The sequence below is a fragment of the Meriones unguiculatus genome, chromosome 1 (genome assembly GCF_030254825.1).
Source record: "Meriones unguiculatus strain TT.TT164.6M chromosome 1, Bangor_MerUng_6.1, whole genome shotgun sequence".
Classification (NCBI taxonomy): domain Eukaryota; kingdom Metazoa; phylum Chordata; class Mammalia; order Rodentia; family Muridae; genus Meriones; species Meriones unguiculatus.
Window position 1 is genome coordinate 52,931,224 of NC_083349.1, and position 21,673 is coordinate 52,952,896.

Sequence of the window (21,673 nt, forward strand, 5' to 3'; positions counted from 1 at the left end):
CCCATGGCTGAGAGTGCTGTTGGAAGGCAAAAGTCGTATGTAAAAACGTGTTTCCTTCCTGCACTCCAGCTCATTGTAGAGAGAACATCTTGTGTCATGTATGCATGCATTGCCTGTCAATTAAAACAAAGGGTAGAATAGAAGGTGCAACATCTGGCAGGCAGAAAGGATTCTTGGATAGAGCCAGGTATGAGAGATTTGCCCAGATAGATGTGAGGAAGACAAACTCACGGTACCTGAGCAGAGGTAACCAGCCATGTGGCAGAATGCAGATTAGTCTAAATGGGTGATTTCGAGTTATGAGCTAGTCAGAGAAGAGCTTATCTATATGGCCTAGGTTTTTGTAAATATATTTTAGTCTTATGAGTCATTATTCTGGGAGCTTGGGGATGGGAGGAAAAGCACACACCCTACTGCAGTCCTGTTACCTTTCAAACTACCCATGTGGTGGATAATTTTCATTGTCAGAGTGACACGACCTAGGGTCACCTGGGAAGGGAGTCTCAATGGGGCCCAGTCCACTTTGTGTTGGCCTGTGGGCATGTCTGTGGGAGATTACCCTAGTTAACTGATGTGAGAATGGTGTCAAGCCCAGTATGGGTGGTACCATTCTCTAGACATGGGGGTCCCAAAATGTGCAAGATGGGTGTAAGCAAGCAAGCACACATGCACTTATTTCTCTCTGTTCTTGACTGTGGATGTGATGTGGCCAGCTGTTTGAAGTTCCTGCCTTGACCTCCCCACAGCGATGGAATGTATAATACCTGGAACTGTAAGATGAAACAAACCCCTTTCTCCCTTAGGTTGCTTTTTATCTCCCCAACACCCATATAACCAGTTTTCTTTTACATCAAGTAACTTACAAAATGCATTCACCTTTGAAGAGAACTTTTCACACAGTTACTACAAATGAGAAACCAGTATGACTCATCGTAAGCAGAAAGTCATCATAAACATGAAACACAACGAAAATGAAACAAACGGTGCTCCTACACTCTAGCTGGATCTCTGTGAAAATCTGTGTAGGTTGGGAGCATGTTCCTGGGGCCCTGGCTGTTAGGGAGGCAGAGGTGGGAGAATCACATATTTTGTTTCTAGGAGTTGAGCTCAGTCTGGGTGGGTCTCATGGGAGAACCATTGAGAGAGAAAAATGTTTCTCTTTGTTATAAGGTGGTAGAGTGCTGGACTTATCAGTGCATATACAAAAACCTAAATAACAGAGAAGATGAGCAAAGCCCCTTATGCAAGGATGGCATGCAAATTTATGAAGTGTTCACTCTATATTTTTGATACAGGCTCTGGCCTTAAATCCCATATGTAGCTAGACAGGACGTTGAATTCCTGATCTTCCTGCTTCTACATCTGGGATTACAGGTGTGAGCCACCACAATATCAAAACTCCCCCTTCCCCTGCCCACAGACAGGGTTTCTCCCAAGTGCTGGGATTAAAGACGTGTGCCGCCATCACCCAGCTTAATATCCTCATTTTAAAGTTAACCTAAAAACTTATGAGCACCAGACCCAGTATTTCTCCATTGACTTAAAACAAAAGGATGAGAGCCCAGGAGGTAGTGAGCCCTTGATTTTACTGCTAACAAATGCCCACGGTAATCCGTTACTTTACAAGAATCTGCAATCCACACGTCGCCACTTTAGACCCCCGAGGATGGTCCTGCAGTCAGAACCGTCCACATCTCTCCTGCCTTACCCCAGTGGCCAAGTCCCTCCCTCCCTTACTGGTCTTGACTTTTTAAGTTCTCATTTGAAGTTTTCCTACAAGTGTAGGGGGCCTTCGTAACCCGCCTTTCCTGCCAGGCGTTCAGATCTGCAGAGGCAGATCTTGATAGCATTCCTCCAAACCCCTTTCTCCGAAGTTTTCCCTCATCTGCAGGTCAGGGATGGATAAGCAAGTTGGCCGCACAGGCTGTCGCAAGGATTAAGTAACTGAAAGAGAGATAGTGCCTTACACAATGGCCCAAAGTGCTCAGCAAGGAGTGGAAGCTCTTGAGAGCCACTGAGACATTAAGTCTGGCCTCAGCGCCAGCTCTTTTCAAAGGCTCAGGTCCTTTAAAACATTTTTATTACATTAATTATTTGTGTATGCGTGAACATGCATTCATGTGTGCGAGCATGTGCATGCCACAGTATAGTGGGGAGGTCAGAGGGTAACCTTTGGGAGTGGGTTTTCCCCTTTCACCGTCTTGTGAGTTCCCAAGATTGAACTCAGTGGTCAGGCTTGGTTTCAATTGTTTTTTTACCAGCTAAGCCCTCTCACTGACCCTAAAATGTTGTTTTGTTTTGAGACAGGGTTTCTCTGTGTGGCCTTGGCTGTCCCGGACTCACTCTGTAGACTTAGCTGGCTTCACAGAGATCCTCCGGCCTCTCCCCGAGTGCTGGGATTGAAGGTCTGTGCCACTGTGCCCAGCATATGCTCTCGTCTTCGACCACCCCTTCACCCTTGCTGCACATCTTCAGTGGTTCTTACAGATGCTGCCAAGCTGGTGCTTTTCTGAAACTCTTGTTTAGTGGTAGTTGATTTTCCGGAATGCCACTTGTGTTTGCTTGGGCTGTCCCAGCTCTGCATTGGATGCCGAAGTCAAGTGTGTCTGGAGAACGCATCCTAGAGCACCTAGACCCTCCCCCACCAAGGCTCTTGGCTTCATGGAAAGACCTTTTTTGATTTCCTCCCTTATCTGACGTGAGTAGAGAGGCAGCTTCTAAGAAGGGATATAACTCTGTGTCCTCAAGGGGCCCGATCCGGGACTGTACACTCACATGGGAGTTTTGGTTCCTTTGGGCTGGCCTTCCTTGCCTTGCACCCTAGGTTCTTGGAAGCCGGGCTCCTCCTCTTAGAAAAGGACACCCAAGAGAGTCATATAGTAGAGGGAGGCAAACATTCTTTTTAACAAGTTTAGCAGTTTAACAGAAGCATCGTGGTGTTGAGTTACCAGGCAGAAGCCGCATGATTGGTGAGAGGCATTAACTAAGACCAGGAAAACCCTTTCTGATTAATATTTTGATAAACTTTTTGTTATTGTTTTGGTGTTGTCTTTCTTTTCTCTTTTCTTCTTTCTTTCTTTCTTTCTTTCTTTCTTTCTTTCTTTCTTTCTTTCTTCTGGAATGAAAAGTGAGGACTCATCTAAAGGAGCATTGATGACAAGGCTTCCGGGCCTGGGATTTTATGGTGATGTCACACAGCCATCAGCTTCTGTGCCCACTGCTGTCCTTCGTTTTGCTTCCTTTCCCCTAGTGAAAGACATGAGGACGTTGAATGAGCAGGAGCCCTGAAAGCGATGGTAGGAAGAGGAGACACCGCTGTGAGTTGAGTCTGAAAACATTGCTTATCACCAGAACAGAAGCATCTAAAAACACTGAAATTCTCTTTGGTGGACAGTCATCATTTTGGGGTTTCCCACTCCAGTGGCATTTGGGGCTGCACAGCTCTGTTGTAGGGAGCCGTCTGTGCAGGTAGGACGTTGATTCTCACCTAGTGATGCCAGAAGCCTCTTTCTTCATCTCCAAGCATGATCAAGATAAGATCTTTACATGTCATAACATGTCCTCTGGGGGAACAAAGCCATCTGTAGTTGAGAACCATATACTAGATGTACAGCTGTGAATCTCAAATAACCAAGCACGGCTTTCTCTCTAGTTTTGTCATGACACCATTTAAGATGACTGAACACTGATATCTTCCAGGGGCCCTTCCTCATGGATAGCTCTGCCATCTACCCTCTCTGGAAGAAGGTTTTCTGTTTGCATTGTCTCATCCTTAGCTTCTTTTCTCTTCCTTCTCTAATACACAGAACACTGTTCTGAGCAACCATTCAAGGATAGCTTAACAATTAACCAGAAAATTCTTTTTTCCTGATGTCTGTGACACTTTGGACAAAATCCAGACAAAACTCTCCTGATCACCCCAAAATAAAATGAATGCTTTGTTTGTTATCTGGGGTCCTACCGTGCTGACTATGCTGGCCTTGAACTCCTGGGCTCAGGTCTTCCTTGTGACTCAAACTCTGGAACACCGGGACTGAAAACATGCCCCACTACACGCATAGCTGTGGATAGTCTTTAAATGAAGACAGGAATCTCAGTGCGAGAAACTTATATGAGTTCTGAGGGTCCCCATGAAGGAATGGTAGAGTCCCTGGTGTTCACCGTAGCTCGGGTTACAGTCCAGGTTCCACAGTGTGTGGTGCACTCCATCAGTGCCCCGGGCACAATCCCATTCAGCTCATGTTCTCACCGCTTTGTGGACGAGGCCACTGAGGTTTAGTGAAGGGATTTATTCAAGTCTCTAGAGCCGAAGAGACAGCGTGCCGATTTGAACCAGGGCAGCGTAACCCTTGGGTATACTTCGCCCTTGTTCATTTAGCTACAGTCCTTAAGGGCCAAGGACTGAGACCTGAGACCAAGAAGGGGGGCGGGGCGGAAAAGGATATGACTTTTCAGGAGTTGTAAGAACACACTGGCTGAGTTCTGAGGCCCCAGCTTTCAGTGTCTGGCCCTATGCAAATCACCAAGTGAATGTGGTCCCGTTCTGTTTCCATCTGTCTTAGTGAAACCGCCTCTGCTTAGCGGTGTGGAGTATTACTTTCCCAGTTTAGAAAGTTAATTTACTGAGGGCAGCTGAAGTGAAGAATATGGTTCAAGAGGGTGACCCAGCTAGCAGGTGTTAGGGGCAGAAGTGGGGGCAGGGGACGGAGGGCTGCAGAATTGAGAAAAAGCCGAACCTTTGAGTCTCTTAGGAACACGAGAGGGGAAAAAGGGGGAGGTGGGCAGGGAGCGATCTAAAGCTTTGGTAGTGCCCACACCTTAACTTTTCTAAAATCTGTTTGAGGCTCATTTTGTATTTTCAATGTAAAACCAGAAAATCATGGTTTCTATTCTTTTGGTGATGTGCGTGTACACACGCACACAAAAGCAAAAAACAAGGCAAAACAAAACAAAACAAAAAACCCACACAAACCTGAAAAGGACCATTGCGTCCTTTACCACTGCAAAAGTAAGCGTGTGTCAGGAAAAAGAGAGAAATGAGGAAGAACCAAAATATAACCCACAGTCCCACCACCAGCCAATCTGTGTAGTTATTGTGAGCCTTACTCTTGCAGGCCACAAGGACAATCTTCACACAAGTTGCCATCTAATAATGAGCTGAATGCGATGAGAAAGAGGAAGGAGAAAAGCCATAGAACGAGTCACAAAGAACAGATTAACCTCCGTGCCGGATGCTGTCTAGGGTGGTCATGAAGCCGAATGTTATTTCCTAAAGATGGGGTTCCCACAAGGTCCCCCCTTCACCATTGAGCAGAGGCTGTCTCCACCCCAAGCCTGGAGCAGCTTCTCCGTAAACCCTTGGGAAGCCCTGCGGCCCCCCCTGGAGCTCCCCAGGGAGCAGTCACCCGTGCAGGCCTGAACACATTCCTGGACGTTTGGCCATGGGCAGTGAGTGCCTCAAGAGCCATAGTCTCTTAAACTTTCCAAACGCCAGCCTTCTCTGGAATCCCTCCTTCCTGGGCCTTCTGGAAGGCCATGCTTCTGAAGGCAGGAGGAGGAGGAAGTCCTTCGATTAATAGGGAACGTTGGTTTAAGCTTCCGTTTGACGGCTGTGTAACTCAATGGTGAGTGTGTGTGAGTGTGTGTGAGCGTGCATGCACATATGCATGAGCATATACTTGTCACATGTGACAAATAGTTTTTGGCTATGAGAGAAAGAATCGTTTTTCTCTTACAATGATATCATTTTTTTTCTTCTATTTTAGTAGAAAAATCAAACAACAGAAGACACAAACCGCCTAAGGAAAAGAAGGCCATGGGGAGAAGGTGGCCCTGACTCCTCCGTAACAAAGAGCAAGTGGCCAGAGGAGGCAGACTCCCTGCTTGAGACAAAGCCCAAAGGATCTTACCTGCTGAGCTGTAGCTCACTGCATCTGGCTCTCCTCCCTGGCTGGCTGACAGAGCCTTTTTGAGATGCACCAGTTATCCCTGGCTCTGAGCCTCCCAAGCTGGCCCAGGAGAGAAGTGACTCCAGTGGGAAGTCAGCTGTGCTGCCAGCTGGGTGTGGCACTGTCTCCATCCTGGACGACCAGCACGAGGTGCATTCCGTCTGGCCAGCACGGCACTTCTGCCTCCTGAGTCTGGATCTGGGCTCCCTGCTGCATCCCCAAGGGAAGAGGTAAAGAAGCTGGTTCATGGGGAGCCAAGGGCTGCTGCTGCCTTCCTGCTGGTTAATTTGGAAGATGGAGGCACCCTGGCTAAGCTTGTGGAAGCTCGCTGAACCAATACAATAGATGTGCTGTAGTGGCTCAGCATTTGAGGAGCTGGGGCAGGAAAATCGTCGTGAGGCCAAGGCCAGTTTGGAAGATAGAGTGAGACCCTATGAACACAAAAGAATACATTTAATAACAGACACAATAAAATCTGCTCCCCCTAGGGAGGTTGGAGTGTGTCTAAAACCTGTGCCTTGCACTACCTGGTGGGAAAGGGGACAGGCTAAAGAGTATGCCACTGACTTGGGTTAAATGTACACGGCTGAACTATCTGCGCACAAAAACAATCAAAATTATCCTTTACGACAAAGCACACACAATGAAGATTAAGCCTCTCTCTAACCTTATCTGGTTTTCCAGTTCCCACACCCAGAGGCAGCTACTATATTGATCTCTCGTGTATCCTTGTAAAGAAATCCATTCATATACAAACATGCCCCTTCAGTCTGTTCCCTGTGATCAAAGGACACTCTCCAGAGGACACCTGCGCCTGCCACACCCCCCTGAGGCTTTTCAGTAGACTGAGAAACAAATGGGGTCCCCCGAATGCTCCCCTCCTCTGTCTGACTGTCTCTGTGTGTGTGTGTGTGTGTGTGTGTGTGTGTGTGTGTTGAACATGGGAAACCAGGTTTCATATAGATGAAGCCTCAAACTCACTGAGGTTGACCTGGAAATTTCGATCCTCTTGTCTGTGCTTCCCTGAGTGTCGGGATTAGAGGTGTGGGCCTATGTGGCGAGGACTAGAACTCCGAGCTTTGCGCACACCAGGCAGGCACTCCACCCCTGGCCTCTCTAAGCCATCTCTCTCTTTAGTCACCAACTGCACGGGTGCTCTCCGTCCTTCCTTTCTGTAACCGAGCTCTTTTCAGGCCTTTGGTTTCATGCCAGTCCTTCAAATGAGCTGTCTTTAAATGTCCTTTATTATCAACACCATCAGAGCCTTCCTTTGGAGTAGTCAGTACAATTTCTAGTGCTAACGTGCATTTGTGTGATTGTATTTGATCCAGTTGGACTAGGAGCATCCCACACACTAGTAACACTCAAAGTCCTGGCATGCAGGATTTGAGAAATATTTCTTTTTTTTCATATTATTTTCTTCTTTAAATTACAGTTAGGTATTCTGTGTAAAGGGCAGGAGGAGCATGCACGTCACAGGGTACATATAAAGGTCAGAGGACCTTTTTCGGAGTCAGTTTTCTCCGTCCACTGTGTGGATTTGAACTCAGATCACCAGGCTTGGAGGAAAGTGCCTTAACCCGCTGAGCCAGCAGCTCACCAGCCTACATGAATGTTTCTTGAGGAAACAGATCAAGTCTTGACTGTTAGAGTTGAACAGAATTATGGATCTCTTCCTTTTAAACTTAAAACATTTACAGAGAGTTCTAGATGTACACAAAAGTAGAAAGAAAACCACCATAAACTTCTCTATACGTTAGCCAGTATTATTAGTTGTCACAAGTTTTACCACGTTTATGCGATCTCTCCGTTTTTCACTGAACAATTGCCTCGCTTTCTGAAAGCACAGAGACATTACTTACTATTCCCTGAGTGTTTACTCTGTGGCAGACCTTGTGAAAAACGCTTTGCCCATATATTGCCACTTTATTCCTCAACAGCTCTGCCAGTTGTTGGCATTCTTAGACCCATATTCATGACAAAGTTTATGCCCTAGCTCAGGTGGATATCTAGTGTATAAGACCCACGCCTAAAAAAATTAATTATTTCTTTAATTAATGAAATTAATTTCTTTAATTAATGTGTGTGTGCACATGAGTTCATGTAGATACTCTTGAGACCAGAGGGAGCTGGATCCCCTGGAACCGGAGTTACAAGGAGTTGTGAGCACTGGGAACTGAACCTTGGTCTTCTGCCTCCCTTAACCATTGAGGCACCCCCCAAAGCCCGTGCTCTTAATTACAAAACATTGCTTATTGTAATTTTAATCAAACCTGCTCCCTTTCTATTGCCTTTTCTCCTGCATAGCTCTATGGATTTCAAAGAAAAATTGAAGCATTGTTTTGGTCTAAGCTGTAAAGGAAAGGATATTATGGTTGTGGAAAGGAAGCAGCAATTGACATAATTATTCTCCTATTAAAAATCAATTATGCCAGGAGGTGGTGGTGCACACCTTTGATCCTAGCACTTGGGAGGCAAGAGGCAGGCAGAGCTCTGAGTTCAAAGCCAGCCTAGTCTACGGAGGAAGTTTCGGAACAGCCAGGGCTACCCTGAAACCTGTTTCAAAAAAAAAAAAACAAAAAGTAAAACCAAACAAACAAAAATCAATTCAGTGAGCTGGCAGGATGGCTCAGGGGGTAAAGGTGCTAGCTGCCAAGTGTAACAAGCTGAGTTCAACGCCCAGGAGCCACATGTCGAAAAGAGAGAATTTATCCCTGCCAGCGGTTCCCTCCAAACCCCCAGCACACACACTGTGCCAGCGCACCCCCGCCCCGAACAAATACACAGGCAGACGAATAAGTGTAGTAAATAAAAAATCAACTCAGCAGTGGTTATTGAAACCTTTATGTATCCAGCTTCATGAGATCTGTGAAATAACCTGCTCCCGCAGAGGAAAGCTGAGTCTTGCTGAAGCCATCTTGTTTGGTCTCTTCAGCTGAAGCTGTGGATTTAGAATGTGAGACTATGGAGCGCCAATGTGGAGGACTCGCCTCAGCCAAAATCCAGCCTAAGCGTACACACACTACACTGTGGCCCCTGCCTGGAAACCGGAGCCTGGAGGCAAGGGCTCCTTCCTTCTTCCCAGCTCCCCCTGCTAACCGGCCACACCCTAGGTGGGTGGGCTGTGAAGGAGGAGCGCCTGGTGCCTTGAGGTTTTGATGACCCTGAGAATGGAGACTGATGCAGCATAGGAAACATGCATGATGGTTCAAGGCACAAGCTTTACAACGGTGCGTAGCCAGACCTGAGGGACTTCCTGCCGGTACCTAACTGAAAAGGATGGGAATCGGCGACAGTTTCCAGCTGGCTTATTTCTTAGACCTCATTGCTAGAGTTATGGTTTAGTCACCTTACAAGAATGGAGAAAACACCAGCACCTGTGTAGCGCTCAAAGAATAAACCCAGAAGATTTCTGTACGAAACACATTCACTGTTTTCGTTTTTGCATACGGAGTATTAATAGCTTCCCCGTGGCGAGTGCACACATCGCAGGCGTTGTCCTGAGCCGTTTGCACAGATCACTTTGTTCTGTTCTCTTCTCAGCTCTATAAAGCAGGCGTGTTTAATCTCACTTTTATTCGGAGGGACATTGGCGGTTGGGTTACCCAAGGTCATGTAACCAGTGGTAAAAGTGGGCCTTGAGCGCCTTGCCGTTCATATAATCGTTGTCTTATGCATGTCTGTTTTGGCTGGAAAGATGTGTTCAGCCAGGTATGTTTCCTGGCCCATAGCAGAAGTGTCAGGCTACTATTAAAATATTTCCAAGCCTGGTGTGGTAGAGCACACTTGTAAGTCTCAACACTAGACGCAGAGCCAAGAGACTCGCAAGTCTGAACTTAAGATCAGCCTGTGCCACACAGTGAGACCCTGTCTTCCAGGAGTCGGGGGTCTCAAAGGAAACGCTGGGGTGGGGCTGGGAGTGTAATTCGTCAGTAGAGCACCTGTCCAGCTTGACTAGTTCCTCAGTTTGTTCCTAGCGCTGAGAAAAGCTCTTCAGTCGCCTTTAAGTTGGAGTTGTCCTCAGTTTTCTTAAATGTCAGCTGCTCTCATTATGTGTGATTGGCAATCAGGAAATCTCCTTTCTTTTTTTTTTTTTCTTACTAAATAACCCATTTATTCTTCACACTGTCGTTACAGGCCCCAAACCAGCGGTGGACTCCCAACCCCACTGATCGGCTGAAATGCTGGCACAACATATTTTTAAAAATCTCGTAACGGTTTTCTATTTGATCATCTCCTCACAGCTGTCTACAAGAAAGGACAGAAATCAGAAAGAACTGGGACAGGAAGTGGGGTGTCACAGGATTTTGGAAAATCAAAGATACTCATTTTAACAGGATAGAGAACAACATTCTGTAGAAAGCTTGAGGCAGGAGGGGGTGGCTCTAGGTTAGGGCTTGGGTCTTATATATCCTCAAACACCATATGCTAAAGGCACCACTGCCACTGCGGCACCACTGGGAAGGGGTGGGGCCTCATTGCAGAAAGTTAGGTCATTAGGGGTGTGCCCCCTGGAGGAATTGTTGGAATCCCAACCCCTCCTTTTTTCTCCTTTATGAGCAACACGAATTAAACGAATTTCCTCTGCCATGCTTCTGGCCTCAGCATAACACTGAAATCTCTGAAACTATAAGTCAAAATAATATTTTTCTCCTTGTAATTTCTTTACTTCTGCTATCTTGTTATAGTGATGGAAACCAACAGAACACACTCTACGAGGCAATGGCCACAGTCCAAAGATCACAGTATGAGCAGAACTTATTTTTCAACTTGGGTTCAAGTAAAATAATGGTTTTGTTAAAAGAAAAAAGTTAGAGTTTGTAACTCTTAGCTAGCATTGTATTTTATTTCACCTTTTAATCTGAGGAGCCTATATGACCCCCTCCAGATAATTTTTTTTTTTTATAAGACAAAGTCACTGTACTCAAAGCAATAAAACTCATATTTGTTTTGGACTTCCCACTTACTATTTTAAGCACTTTATAGAAGTTCTTTCATTTAATTTCACAGTCAGCCTGTGAGGGAGGTCCTGTCGTGACTGGCATTTTACAGGTAACACAGAGGCTTGCAAAACGCACAGGGCTACAGTTACACTCTAGAGAGCTAAGGTGCCAGAGTCAGCAGTGCCCTAGTGCATGCTGGGGTTTTCCCAAAGAGTAGATTTTAGATTTTGTTTTGTTTTTCAAGACAGGGTCTCTCTGTGTAGTCTTGGCTGTCTGAACTCAATTTGTCAACCAGGCTGGCCTTGAATGCACGAACTCACAACGATCTGCCTGCCTCTTTGTCTCCCTAAGTGCTGGGTCTAAAGGCATGCACCACCATGCCCCACTTGATTTTAGATTTTTTTTTAACACACACACACAGCAACTATAAAACAATAGATAAGTCGATTTGTTTGACTTATGAAATAGTCATAAAAAAAAAGAAATAGTCATCATTTCATTATGTATATCAAAAGACATATATCAAGACATCTCTCTGTGCACCTTAAAGAAAGGCAACAGAAGGGAGGCAGGTAGGGCTTCACTGCAGACCTTCTCTCCCTCTGCTCCCAAATCTGCTCCCCCAGTCTCATTCCCAGCTCTGTGGCAGGCCACCTGTTGTGGCCTCTTCTCATTCTCTGTCCCCATTCCCAGGGAGCTATGACTGTCCTGGAGGAACACCCTGCTGTCCTCCCTCCTGCAGACTTTTCCAGCTCCTCCTGTGCCCGTTGGGAAGAGTCAGCCCACAGTATCTAGAAGCACATTTTCCCTGGAACCCCCCTGGCCACACCCGTAAGGACCCCAGAAGAAATTCTGACCAGACAGCACACAGCTGCCACACTCTCCTAAGAGGCAGAGAGGGCATCAGAAACCAAGAAACAAAACACCCACCCAACAAAAAACGAGATAGTATGTCAGCACCTAGAATACAGTTTTCCCAAACCTAGATGCTACACACCAGCCTAAAAACACAGTCAAGATCAGCTAGAATAATGTCTCCACTCGAACCCAGCAATCTTACAGTAGCCCTGAGAATTTCGACATAGCTGAAGCACAAGACAAAGACCTTAAAATAGTCTTTATGAATATGATAGAGGTCCTTAAAGAGGAAATTAATAAATCACTTAAAGAAATCTATGAAACACACACACACACACACACCTTAAAACAGGAAATGGATAAATTAGTTCAAGACCTGAAAGTGGAAATAGAATCAATAAAGAAAACCCAAGCTGAGTAAAATCTGGAAATGAAAAATTAAGGAACTTGAACAGGAACCTCAAAGGCAACCTTCACCAACAGAATACTAGAAATGAAAGAGAGAATCTTAGGCATTAAATGCAGGACAGACAAAAGAGATACCCCCATCAAAGAAAATGTTAACTCTAAGAAAATCCCACCACAGACATCCAGGACACTATGAAAAGACCAAATCTAAGTGTAATAGGAATACAGGAAGGAGAAGAAAACTGGATCAAAGGCACAGAAAAGATTTTCAACAAAATTACAGGAGAAAATTTCTCTAACCTAAAGAAGGAGATGCTTATCAAAGTACAAGAATCACACAGAACACAGATAGACTGAAGCAGAAAAGAATTGCCCTCAGCCTGTAATAATCAAAACACTGAATACACACACAATGAACCTGAGGCTCAACGTTGGGAAATTATTTTACAAAGGTCACACAGTAAACAGCAGAGGAGCAAACACCAGCCCAGACCTTTTCCTTCCAAACAGTCAGGCCATGAACATCACTACCTTTTTTCTGAACCTCACAGAGGCATTTGTGAGCTGTGACATCTGACGTGACAGCAGGGCATCCCAGAACCATGCATTATCAACCAAAGATCAGCCTGGTGTGCACGCACAGGGAAGCCACGGGGAGACATCTGTGGGAGAGAGTAGAATGATCAGCATTCGGTAGCTCTAGCAGACATCACGGAGAGGAACTGTCAGCCATCAGCTGACACACGATTGGTAACAACAGACAAAGCTCACACATACACCTGACAGTCAGAGATGATCTTTTTGTATGGCTTGACTTTGCATAAAGTCAGTTCCAAAAACCAAATGAAATGGTAGCAATGATACAGAAACCCATCCATTTTGCAAAAACAAAAACAAACAACAACAAAACTGTCCCAGAAGGTGATAGATTCTTTCCTAGGCAATGCCTTTGTCTTGCTCTGGTGATCAATGCATTCAAGGCCATGAAAACTCAGCCTTTGTCTGTTAACTTAGGCATTAATTATATTTGCGCTGTTGTCACCATGGAAAATTGAACTGTTGCGATTGATAGAAACAGCTGAAGGGAGGAAATATTTATTTGGATCATGTGTTAAGAGGGTTTTAGTTCATTGGGGTGGGAGGGGAAGGCATGGTGGGGTAGTTCATTCCACTGCAGTGGGAGTGTGTGGAGGAGGCTACTCACATCATGGCAGACCAGGAAGCAGAGATTATGTCAGGTAACAGGGGCCAGATGAGGCCTCCAAAGGCCCAGCTCTAGGAGTCTACTTCCGCCCCATCTCCTAAAAGTTGTGAATAGTCCCACAATAACTCCATCAGCTAGGAAATAAGTGTTCAAAGCAGGAAGCGGTGGCGGGTGAGGGGGTGATTTTTACCTTCAGTCATAACAACTGGTTACAATAGAGAATGGTTTTAATTTTCCAGACCATAACATCTTTATTTGTAAAATGCTTATGTGTTCTACGAAGTTTTTGTCTTGTGAAACTATTTCCTCCATCCCCAACCCGGCAAGGCAGAGGAGAGAGCCAGCCTCCACTGGAATTCCTGGCACATAGGGGTTGGCTAATCCGTGTTTGATGAAGTGAGTTAATCAAGGCAATGACACCAGCTGAAAACGAGTTCCTCCCACTAAGGCATGTCCTGTTTTTTATCATCTTTACTTCATCCTTCATCAGCCCTTGTGTAAGTTAGCAAATGTATCATTTCCTTGCGGAGAAAACCTTTCCCCTCATAAATTATTGCACCTCTTCCCCCGCCCTCAGAGGGCGTGTTCCTGGAACTCAGCCAAGAACTCTTCATACATTCGAGGGAAGCACTCCACCACTGAGCCTTACCCTAGTCCATTCCTTGTACTCTTAACTAAAAACAACTAACTATTCTTATCATTATTTCATTATTACAGGGGAGTGTGTGTGTGTATGTGTGTGTGTGTGTGTGTGTGTGTGTGTGTGTGTGTGTGTGTGAGAGAGAGAGAGAGAGAGAGAGAGAGAGAGATCAGAGGATAAGTTTGGGAAGTTAGTTCTCTCTTCATGTGTACCTTTATGTGAATTCTAGGAATGGAACTCAGGTCACCAGGTTTGCACAGCAAAGGCTTTACTGAACATCTTGCTAGACCTATTCTTTTGCATTCTGAATTCTTGTTATATTGCTCTATGACTTCCTAGCTCACAGCATAACTGACTGATGGGGAGTCTCACTTGTTTTCTTCCTAACTGAACAAATATCTGCATGAAGGATGGGAAGGAAACTAATACAGTCAAGGAGCTGTATGTTCTTAACACACTCCTAGCTTCCTAGTGACTTACTTTCCTGAAAGGGGATCCTTAAGACAGACTGTGAACCCTAATAGGAATGATATTTCAAGGCAGAAAAGCTCTTTCATGTTTGATTTAAATAGATATAAATAAGTTACGGATACACCGACCGTTTATTTGATGGACTACTTCCATTTCTTTTTCATTTGCATGGCTTGGGAACACACACACACACACACACACACACACACACACACACACAGAGCCTGCATCTTTGTTTACTCAAAAATAAAATCTAAGTTTGAGAAGTGATCATTTCCCTGTAGGCTTCTGAGCTGAGCCAGAGCTTTGGAACTGAGTTAGTGTGTTTGCCTGAGCAGCAGTGTCGTAGACCCTGGAAACTGGCCCCCTTTGCTCACTGACAGAGCTCCAGTTGTGCTCAGGGCGCCCACACCCTGTTAAGAACAAGCATCTCACTGAACCTCTTAAATCTGGAATGTTCACAGTCCAGGTCTGGTCAGTGAGAGATAAGTGGAAGTTTCCTGCGTGGGGCGCTTCCAGGAAGGCCATTGTTTTCTTAACAAAACGACGTGTGCAATTGGCACATGTGTCCTGTCCTTTACACTTCCGCTTCTTCCTGCCTGGAAACTCGGACCCTGTGAGGCGGGCAGCACCCAGCTGCTGAGGAAGAAAGTCAGGCCACCAAGAGTGACAGGGAAAGAAGCTGCAGGGGAGTGAGGCCTCTTCCTCAGACAGCTGCTGCAGTCAGACCTCAAGACTTTAGTCACAGGAGAACAACCAAAGCCCATTCACTGAAGCTCTGGGGTCAGCCACTTGTAGTTCAGTGTAATGCTAACCCAGGAAAGCAGAGAAGACAGGAGGGTATGGAAACTGTAGGCTCCAAGGAAAACTTAGCACGCCTTGAAGATAATTGGGAGTCAAATGCACCGCCATCTCACAAATACCGCTAGGCTTTGGACCATCTAGATTTCCCCTGCCATTTCCCTTTCTTTTCTCTTTGTCTGATTTCTCCTTCCTTCCTTCTTTCCAAAATTTGCTAGGCAGCTCCTACTGTATCCGTATGCCGTAACCACGCAGCCAGTCTTTCTAACCTCAAATAATTATATATTCCTTATTGTCCTGGATAGTTTCATGTCAGCTTGACACAAGCTGGAGTCGATAGAGAGGAGGGAGCCTCAATTAAGAAAATGCCTTCAAAAGATCAGATGGCAAGCAAGCCTGTAGGGCATTTGTTTAATTAGTGATTGATAGGGGAGGGCTCAGCTCACTGTGGGTGGGGCTGTTCCTGATCTGGTGCTCCTGGGAGCAAGCCACTAAGCAGCACCCTTCCGTGGCCTCTGCATCAACTCTTGCCTCCAGGTTCCTGCCCTGTTTGAGTTCCCATCATCCTGACTTCCTTTGATGATGAACAGTGATGTGGAAGTGTAAGCCAAATAAACCCTTTCTTCCTCAAGTTGCTTTGGTCATGGAGTTTTACCACAAAGATGATAACCCTAATTAAGATGCTTACGTACTTATGAAATCAGGCCAGTGGAAGGACATATAGAGAACAGGAAGACCATGAAGGATACCAGGCATATGAGGCTTGGTCTGAGGAGGTTATAGCTTTATATTCGGAGCTGAGGTTTGATCTGAGTCTAGAAGGATGCACAGGAGTTTACTTGGCAAAGGCAGTGGACTGAGGGAGAGGCAGAAATTGCAAGTGTGGGGCCTCAAGGCTAGAGAGCTCAGTACTTTTAGGGAACTGAAAGTTGTCCCCTGTGACTGAAACATTGAGAGCAAAGAAGTATCCCAGAATAGGTCTGGTGAGGCAAATGGGGTCAGTTTGAATTAACCATTTGTGTCCATCTCCTAAAAGACAATGAGGCATATCTCAAGATTTTATTCCTCTAGAGGTGACCCAACCATGCCTGAGTTAAAGAACCCCAGTGCCATTCTAACTCCAATGTCATATTAATTGAAGGATATGTAAGTGACATGTGGAAACACACTTAAGACTCCTTGTGAAGCAAGAATAAAAGAAGTGAGATGAGTGGAGGGATGGGCTTTCCAGTGGTTGGAACAACTTGGACAAAGGGTTTTGAAGGTTGAAAAAGTAAGTTACATGAGGGGACCTCAGGATTTTGAGTTACCCACATGGATCTAAAGAGGGCAGTGATGAAAAGGCAAGTGCAGTTCGACTGAGGTGCCCGAGGGATGGGGAAATGCAGAAAAGGGGCGAGGTGGCTGAGGGGAGATTCCTGAGGTTTCGAAAGTGGGGTGCACAGGACAGGGCACACACTGCAGGCAGGAGGCAAAGTGGGAGGTTGCAATGGTTTAGTGGTTGGATTCAGTGATTAGAGCCACTCAGCTGATTAGTGTAACTAAAAAGGAGACATACTTAGCCTCATGGCAAACCTCCAGTCCATTTGGTCTGCACGAACCACAGCTATCAGGCTGCCTCTGCGCTTCTCTCTTCCTGGAGACCCACACACAACTTCTGGCTTTTGCTTCCTCCAGCACACCAGGGTGCCTCTGGAGGGCCCTGGTTTCTGCTTGCCGTTCATCAAGGTTTGTGAGAGGATTGTGCTGCCTTGTGTGGTAGTTTGAATGAGAATGGCCCTTACAGGCTCGTTTATTTGAATACTTGGTCCCTCAGACTGTGGAACTCTTTGGGAAGGATTAGGGGGTGTGGCCTTGTTGGAGGAGGTGTGTCCCTGGGGGTGGACTTGTGCCATGCCCATGCCTCTGCCTCCTATTCGTGGTTCAAGATAAGCTCTCAGCTGTTCCTGCCACCTTTGCTCTGCCATCAGAGAACTCGAAACCTTAAACTAGAAAGCACAAATTAAACATTTTCTTTTATAAATTGCCCTGGTCATAATGTTTTATCACAGCAATAGAAAAATAACTAAGACACCATAGAACCCACTGACCTGAAAATACTGTACTGGGTCTTTCTTTCTTCCTTTCTTGAGTCAGAATTTCTCTGTGTAGCCTTGGCTGTTCTGGACTCACTTTGTAGACCAGGCTGGCCTCAAACTCACAGTGATCCGCCTCCCTCTGCCTCCCAAGTTCTGGGAATCACAGGCATGTGCCACTGTGCCTGGGTTCCAACTCACAAAGTAACTCCAAATCAGTTTTCTAGTCACAACCAGTAGAGTAACACAACAAGTTTCATTCCCTTTATGTTGGTGGGAAATCCTAACATTTTACACTGGGATACTAGAATCAGATATACCAGATCATAAATACTCCTTTTAAGCTTCAAACCAAGTAGATTTTGTCAGTGTTTGTCTAATTATTTTCATTTTTCTGCCATTTCCCTTTTTTCTTTCCGTGATTCCCTCCTTTCCTTCCTGCTTTCTTTCTTCCTTTTAAAATTTGTTGAGTGGCATGCTTTTACTCCCATTATTTATACATTTGTTCAGTACCAGGTTATTGTTGTCAGAACGAGGACAAGGACTGTGTTTATCTCATCTCTCACCATGCCTGCTCCTGTATTATAAATGACCTTAGAATTTAGTGGCTTAAAACACCACCAGCCAAAGACTCCAGCCGAAGAAGCAGATCTGTGCCTTGCTCAGCCACCATCAGAGAAGCTCTCTCCTGCAGCAGATAGGAATGAATACAGAGACCCACAGCCAGACACTATGCAGAGGGTGAGAGATGTTGGAACACTCAGCTCAAAATGGTATATCTCAAATAAAAAAATTCCTTCCCTCAGGACTCAGGGAATCCCTTGAAGAGGGGATGAGTATAAGAGACAGAGGATAGAGGACACCAAGAAACATGTTGACTTAGGACTTCTAAGTCAACATGAGCAAAGCTCATATGAACTCTCAGACTGAAGCAGCATGCGCAAGGCCTCTCTGTATATATTATGGCTTTCAACTTAGTGTTTTGTTGTTGTTGTTGTTGTTTTCTGAGACAGGGTTTCTCTGTGTAGCCTTGGCTGGCTCAAACTCACAGAGCTCTGCCTGCCTCTGTCTCCCTGAGTGCTGGGATCACAGGAGTGTGCCACCATGCCTGGTTGTTACTACTTTTAAAAATATTTTTTTTATTATTTATTTCCATGTACACATGTGTGTGCATGTATATGTGCATGTACCTGAGGTTAGGAACATCCCTTGGAGCCGGAGTTACAACCAGTTGTAAACTGCTTGATGTGGGTGCTGGGAGTCGAACTCATGTCCTCTGCAAGAACAATACAAGTTCCTAACCCCTGAGCCATCTCTCCAGCCCCGGCTTTGTGTATGTTTGTGCGTGTGTGTGTGTGTGTGTGTGTTTTAAGGATTCCTGGGTCTGGGAATGGGTGGATATGATTCTTGTGCTTTCTCTTGGGCTCTTTTCCTTCTGTAGGTTTTGTCCAATCCCAATGTGTTAGTTTTTATCTTATTATATTAAAAAAAAACAACAGACACATTGTAACCTCTGTGGGTTGAATTTGGAAGTTGGCCTGGGTGGCTGTGGCTTTGGGGTCAGTCCTGAAGTCAGTCAAGATGTTGGCTGAGGCTGCAGGCATCTGAAGGGTTTCCACAATGGCGCACTTGTCATGCTGTTGGATTACCATGTGAACGTGGCCACCTGGCTTCTACTTCTCCTACTCTATTACTGTGTGTTCTTCTCAAGGCCACCAGTGACCCCATTGCCTTACCGGAGCCATTTTCTCTTGGTCTCAGAGCATCTGACTTGTCAGCCTTGACCTTTGAAGCTTTTTGCTCCTGACTTGGTGCTGTCATCTTGTCCTGGTTTTCTGGAGCTGCCATCACTGGAGGTCAGAAGAGGGCGATCAATGGGATAGTGCGATTGGTTCCATGGCTTGTAAAAGCATTGCCCTGACCTCTGCCTCCATCTTCCAATGCTGCTCTTTGCCTCTGTGCCAGTCTTCTCTTTATAAGGATACCAGTCAGAGAGGCCTAACCCTTACCTAAGAGCATTATCTTAGCTGACTGAAACCTGCATTATTCCCATTTCCAAGGAAGTTCACGTGATGATGTTCTGAACCGTTATCACCCAACCTTCCAGACTTGCTTTCTTTCCCTCAGTCCTGTCCTTGGCCTCTGTCGAGAAATTTCGTCCTTTATAACACCTTACAACTGAGGGTACCCAAAAGGCTTTGCCATGGAATTTTGGAGCATCTGAGCTAGAAACCCAGCTGATAATCTTTAGATGATTTTAGGCCCCTTTAAATTTATAATGTCCAAATTGGATTTATATTTTCCTCAGAAGTACTGTTTCTCATGAGTTTTCCAGTCTCAAACTGGCTCCATGGTCCATTTGGCTAATAGAGGGTTTAGCTCGGCATCACCACTGCCCCACCCCTTCCTCCTCACCGAATGCTGTTAATTACACTGCTTCACCAGCCACCACACAGCTCTCTTTCTCCTTTTTCTCTGCTGTCACTCCGTACATTTATTTTGCATCTTAGGCTCAAAATGATAATGATGATGATGATGGTGATTATTATTATTATTTACAGCATTTCACAATGTAGCCGAGCTGGGCTCAGACTCACAGCCTTCCTGCCTCAGCCTCCCGTGCTTCACCATACCTGGAAAACTTGAATTACTGTGACTAACAATGATAATAATAGCCAGCCTCTATTGGGAACTTAGTGAGTGCCATGTCCTTACATGAGATGCTTTCTGCTTCTGCCCTCTGCAATATATCTTGCTTGTATGGATAACGGAGGCTCCTTGTCCTACTTTAATTTTGATAGAACATTGACCAAAAACAAATTGGGGAGGAAAGGTTTACGTACAATCCATCACGAAAGGAAGCTAGGACAGGAAGTCAAGGGAGGGACTGAGGCAGAGACCACGGATGAACACGGCTTACCAGCTTGCCTCACCTGCTTGTGTTTGTCCAGCTTTCTTAAACTACCCGGGACCACCCAGCTATGTCAATTAGCAATCAAGAAAATGCCCTGCAGGCCAACTGATGGAGGCGATTCTCCAACTGTTGGTCCCTCTCGTGAGGTGTGTCAAATTGACAACCAACATTAGCCAAATTCAACTGATCAAGAAAAATATAAATTTATCATTTTCTCTGTTGTGAAATTAATGACTGATTAAAACTTTTATTTCATCTGATGGCAGAAAACATAATTTTAGGTAATTTTGAGTAAACCACAAATTCCTACGGTGTGATTTCTCATTTATTAAGATGAATTATACATCTATAATTTTTATGTTATGACAATTGAGACTACCAGTAATTTTTTTTTTTTTGGAAGCACAGTATGAACTTTTGGCCAATTCATCACTTCTGAGCCCTTACAACAGTTTCTTTCATTTAGCCTCCATGAGAGATTCTTGTATGAATGTGTCAGGCTGCCATATGTACAGAAATGATGAGTACGAGGTGCACTATAAAGTTTGATAAGAGTCTGGTGAGACGGTCAGCAGCGAACAGTCGTGGACACTCTTCCAGAAGACCAGGGATCGGTTCCCAGCACCCACAAGACAGGTTGGCGCTGTCTGCAGCACCAGGATCCAGCGCCCTCCTCAGGCCTCCATGGGCACTGCTGCATGCATGCGGTGCGCAGACATACAGTATGCCGGCAGAACATGCATACACGTAAAAACAAAAATTAAAAAAAAATCTCAAACAGTTTTAAAGTTTGATGGTTATTAGTCAGGTTGTGTTTTCAGAGAGCTTGTGCCGATTTATAATCTCACTAGCAGTATATTAAAAGCCTGTTTCACTACATCAGCACCATTAGTGAATGTCACCAAACTTACTATTTCCCATTTCTTGTCTCTGTTGCATTTCTTTAAGTATGGATAAGATTCTTTTTAAATTATAATAATAATTATAAGTGTGTGTGTGTGTGTGTGTGTGTGTGTGTGTGGCACACGGATGTGAGTATGCAGGTGTACACACCTCTGTGAGAGTGTGCTGAGGACACAGAGGACGGGTGCATCCCTCCATCACTCTCCCTGTTTCGGCTTTGAGACAAGGCCTCTTACTGAATCAAAGGTTCAGTGTCTCAGCTTTACTCTGGATGTCCAGGGCGGCCCTGGGACCTGCCCATCTTGCCCCCCAGTGCTCGGCTCACAGGCAGGCACGGAGCCACAAACCTCCTCTGCTTTCTATGTGAGCACTGAGAGCTCAGGTCCTTGGCGTTCACAGCAAGAGCTCTGACCCGCTGAGGCATCTCTCCAGCTCCTCCCCTTTTCCTCAGCCCCGACCCCCATTGTGAGATGGACTCTTGCCTTCTCTTCTGACTTGGATGAGCTTT

At 45.4% G+C, this 21,673-nt stretch overlaps 1 non-coding gene across 1 annotated transcript; it reads left to right on the forward strand.

Annotated features, from left to right (window-relative positions):
• The first annotated feature begins 1,178 nt into the window (after window positions 1–1,178).
• Window positions 1,179–1,284, forward strand: LOC132651334 (U6 spliceosomal RNA). The gene has a single exon (XR_009589067.1). It is a non-coding gene; the product is annotated as a U6 spliceosomal RNA (small nuclear RNA).
• Window positions 1,285–21,673: the final 20,389 nt, after the last annotated feature.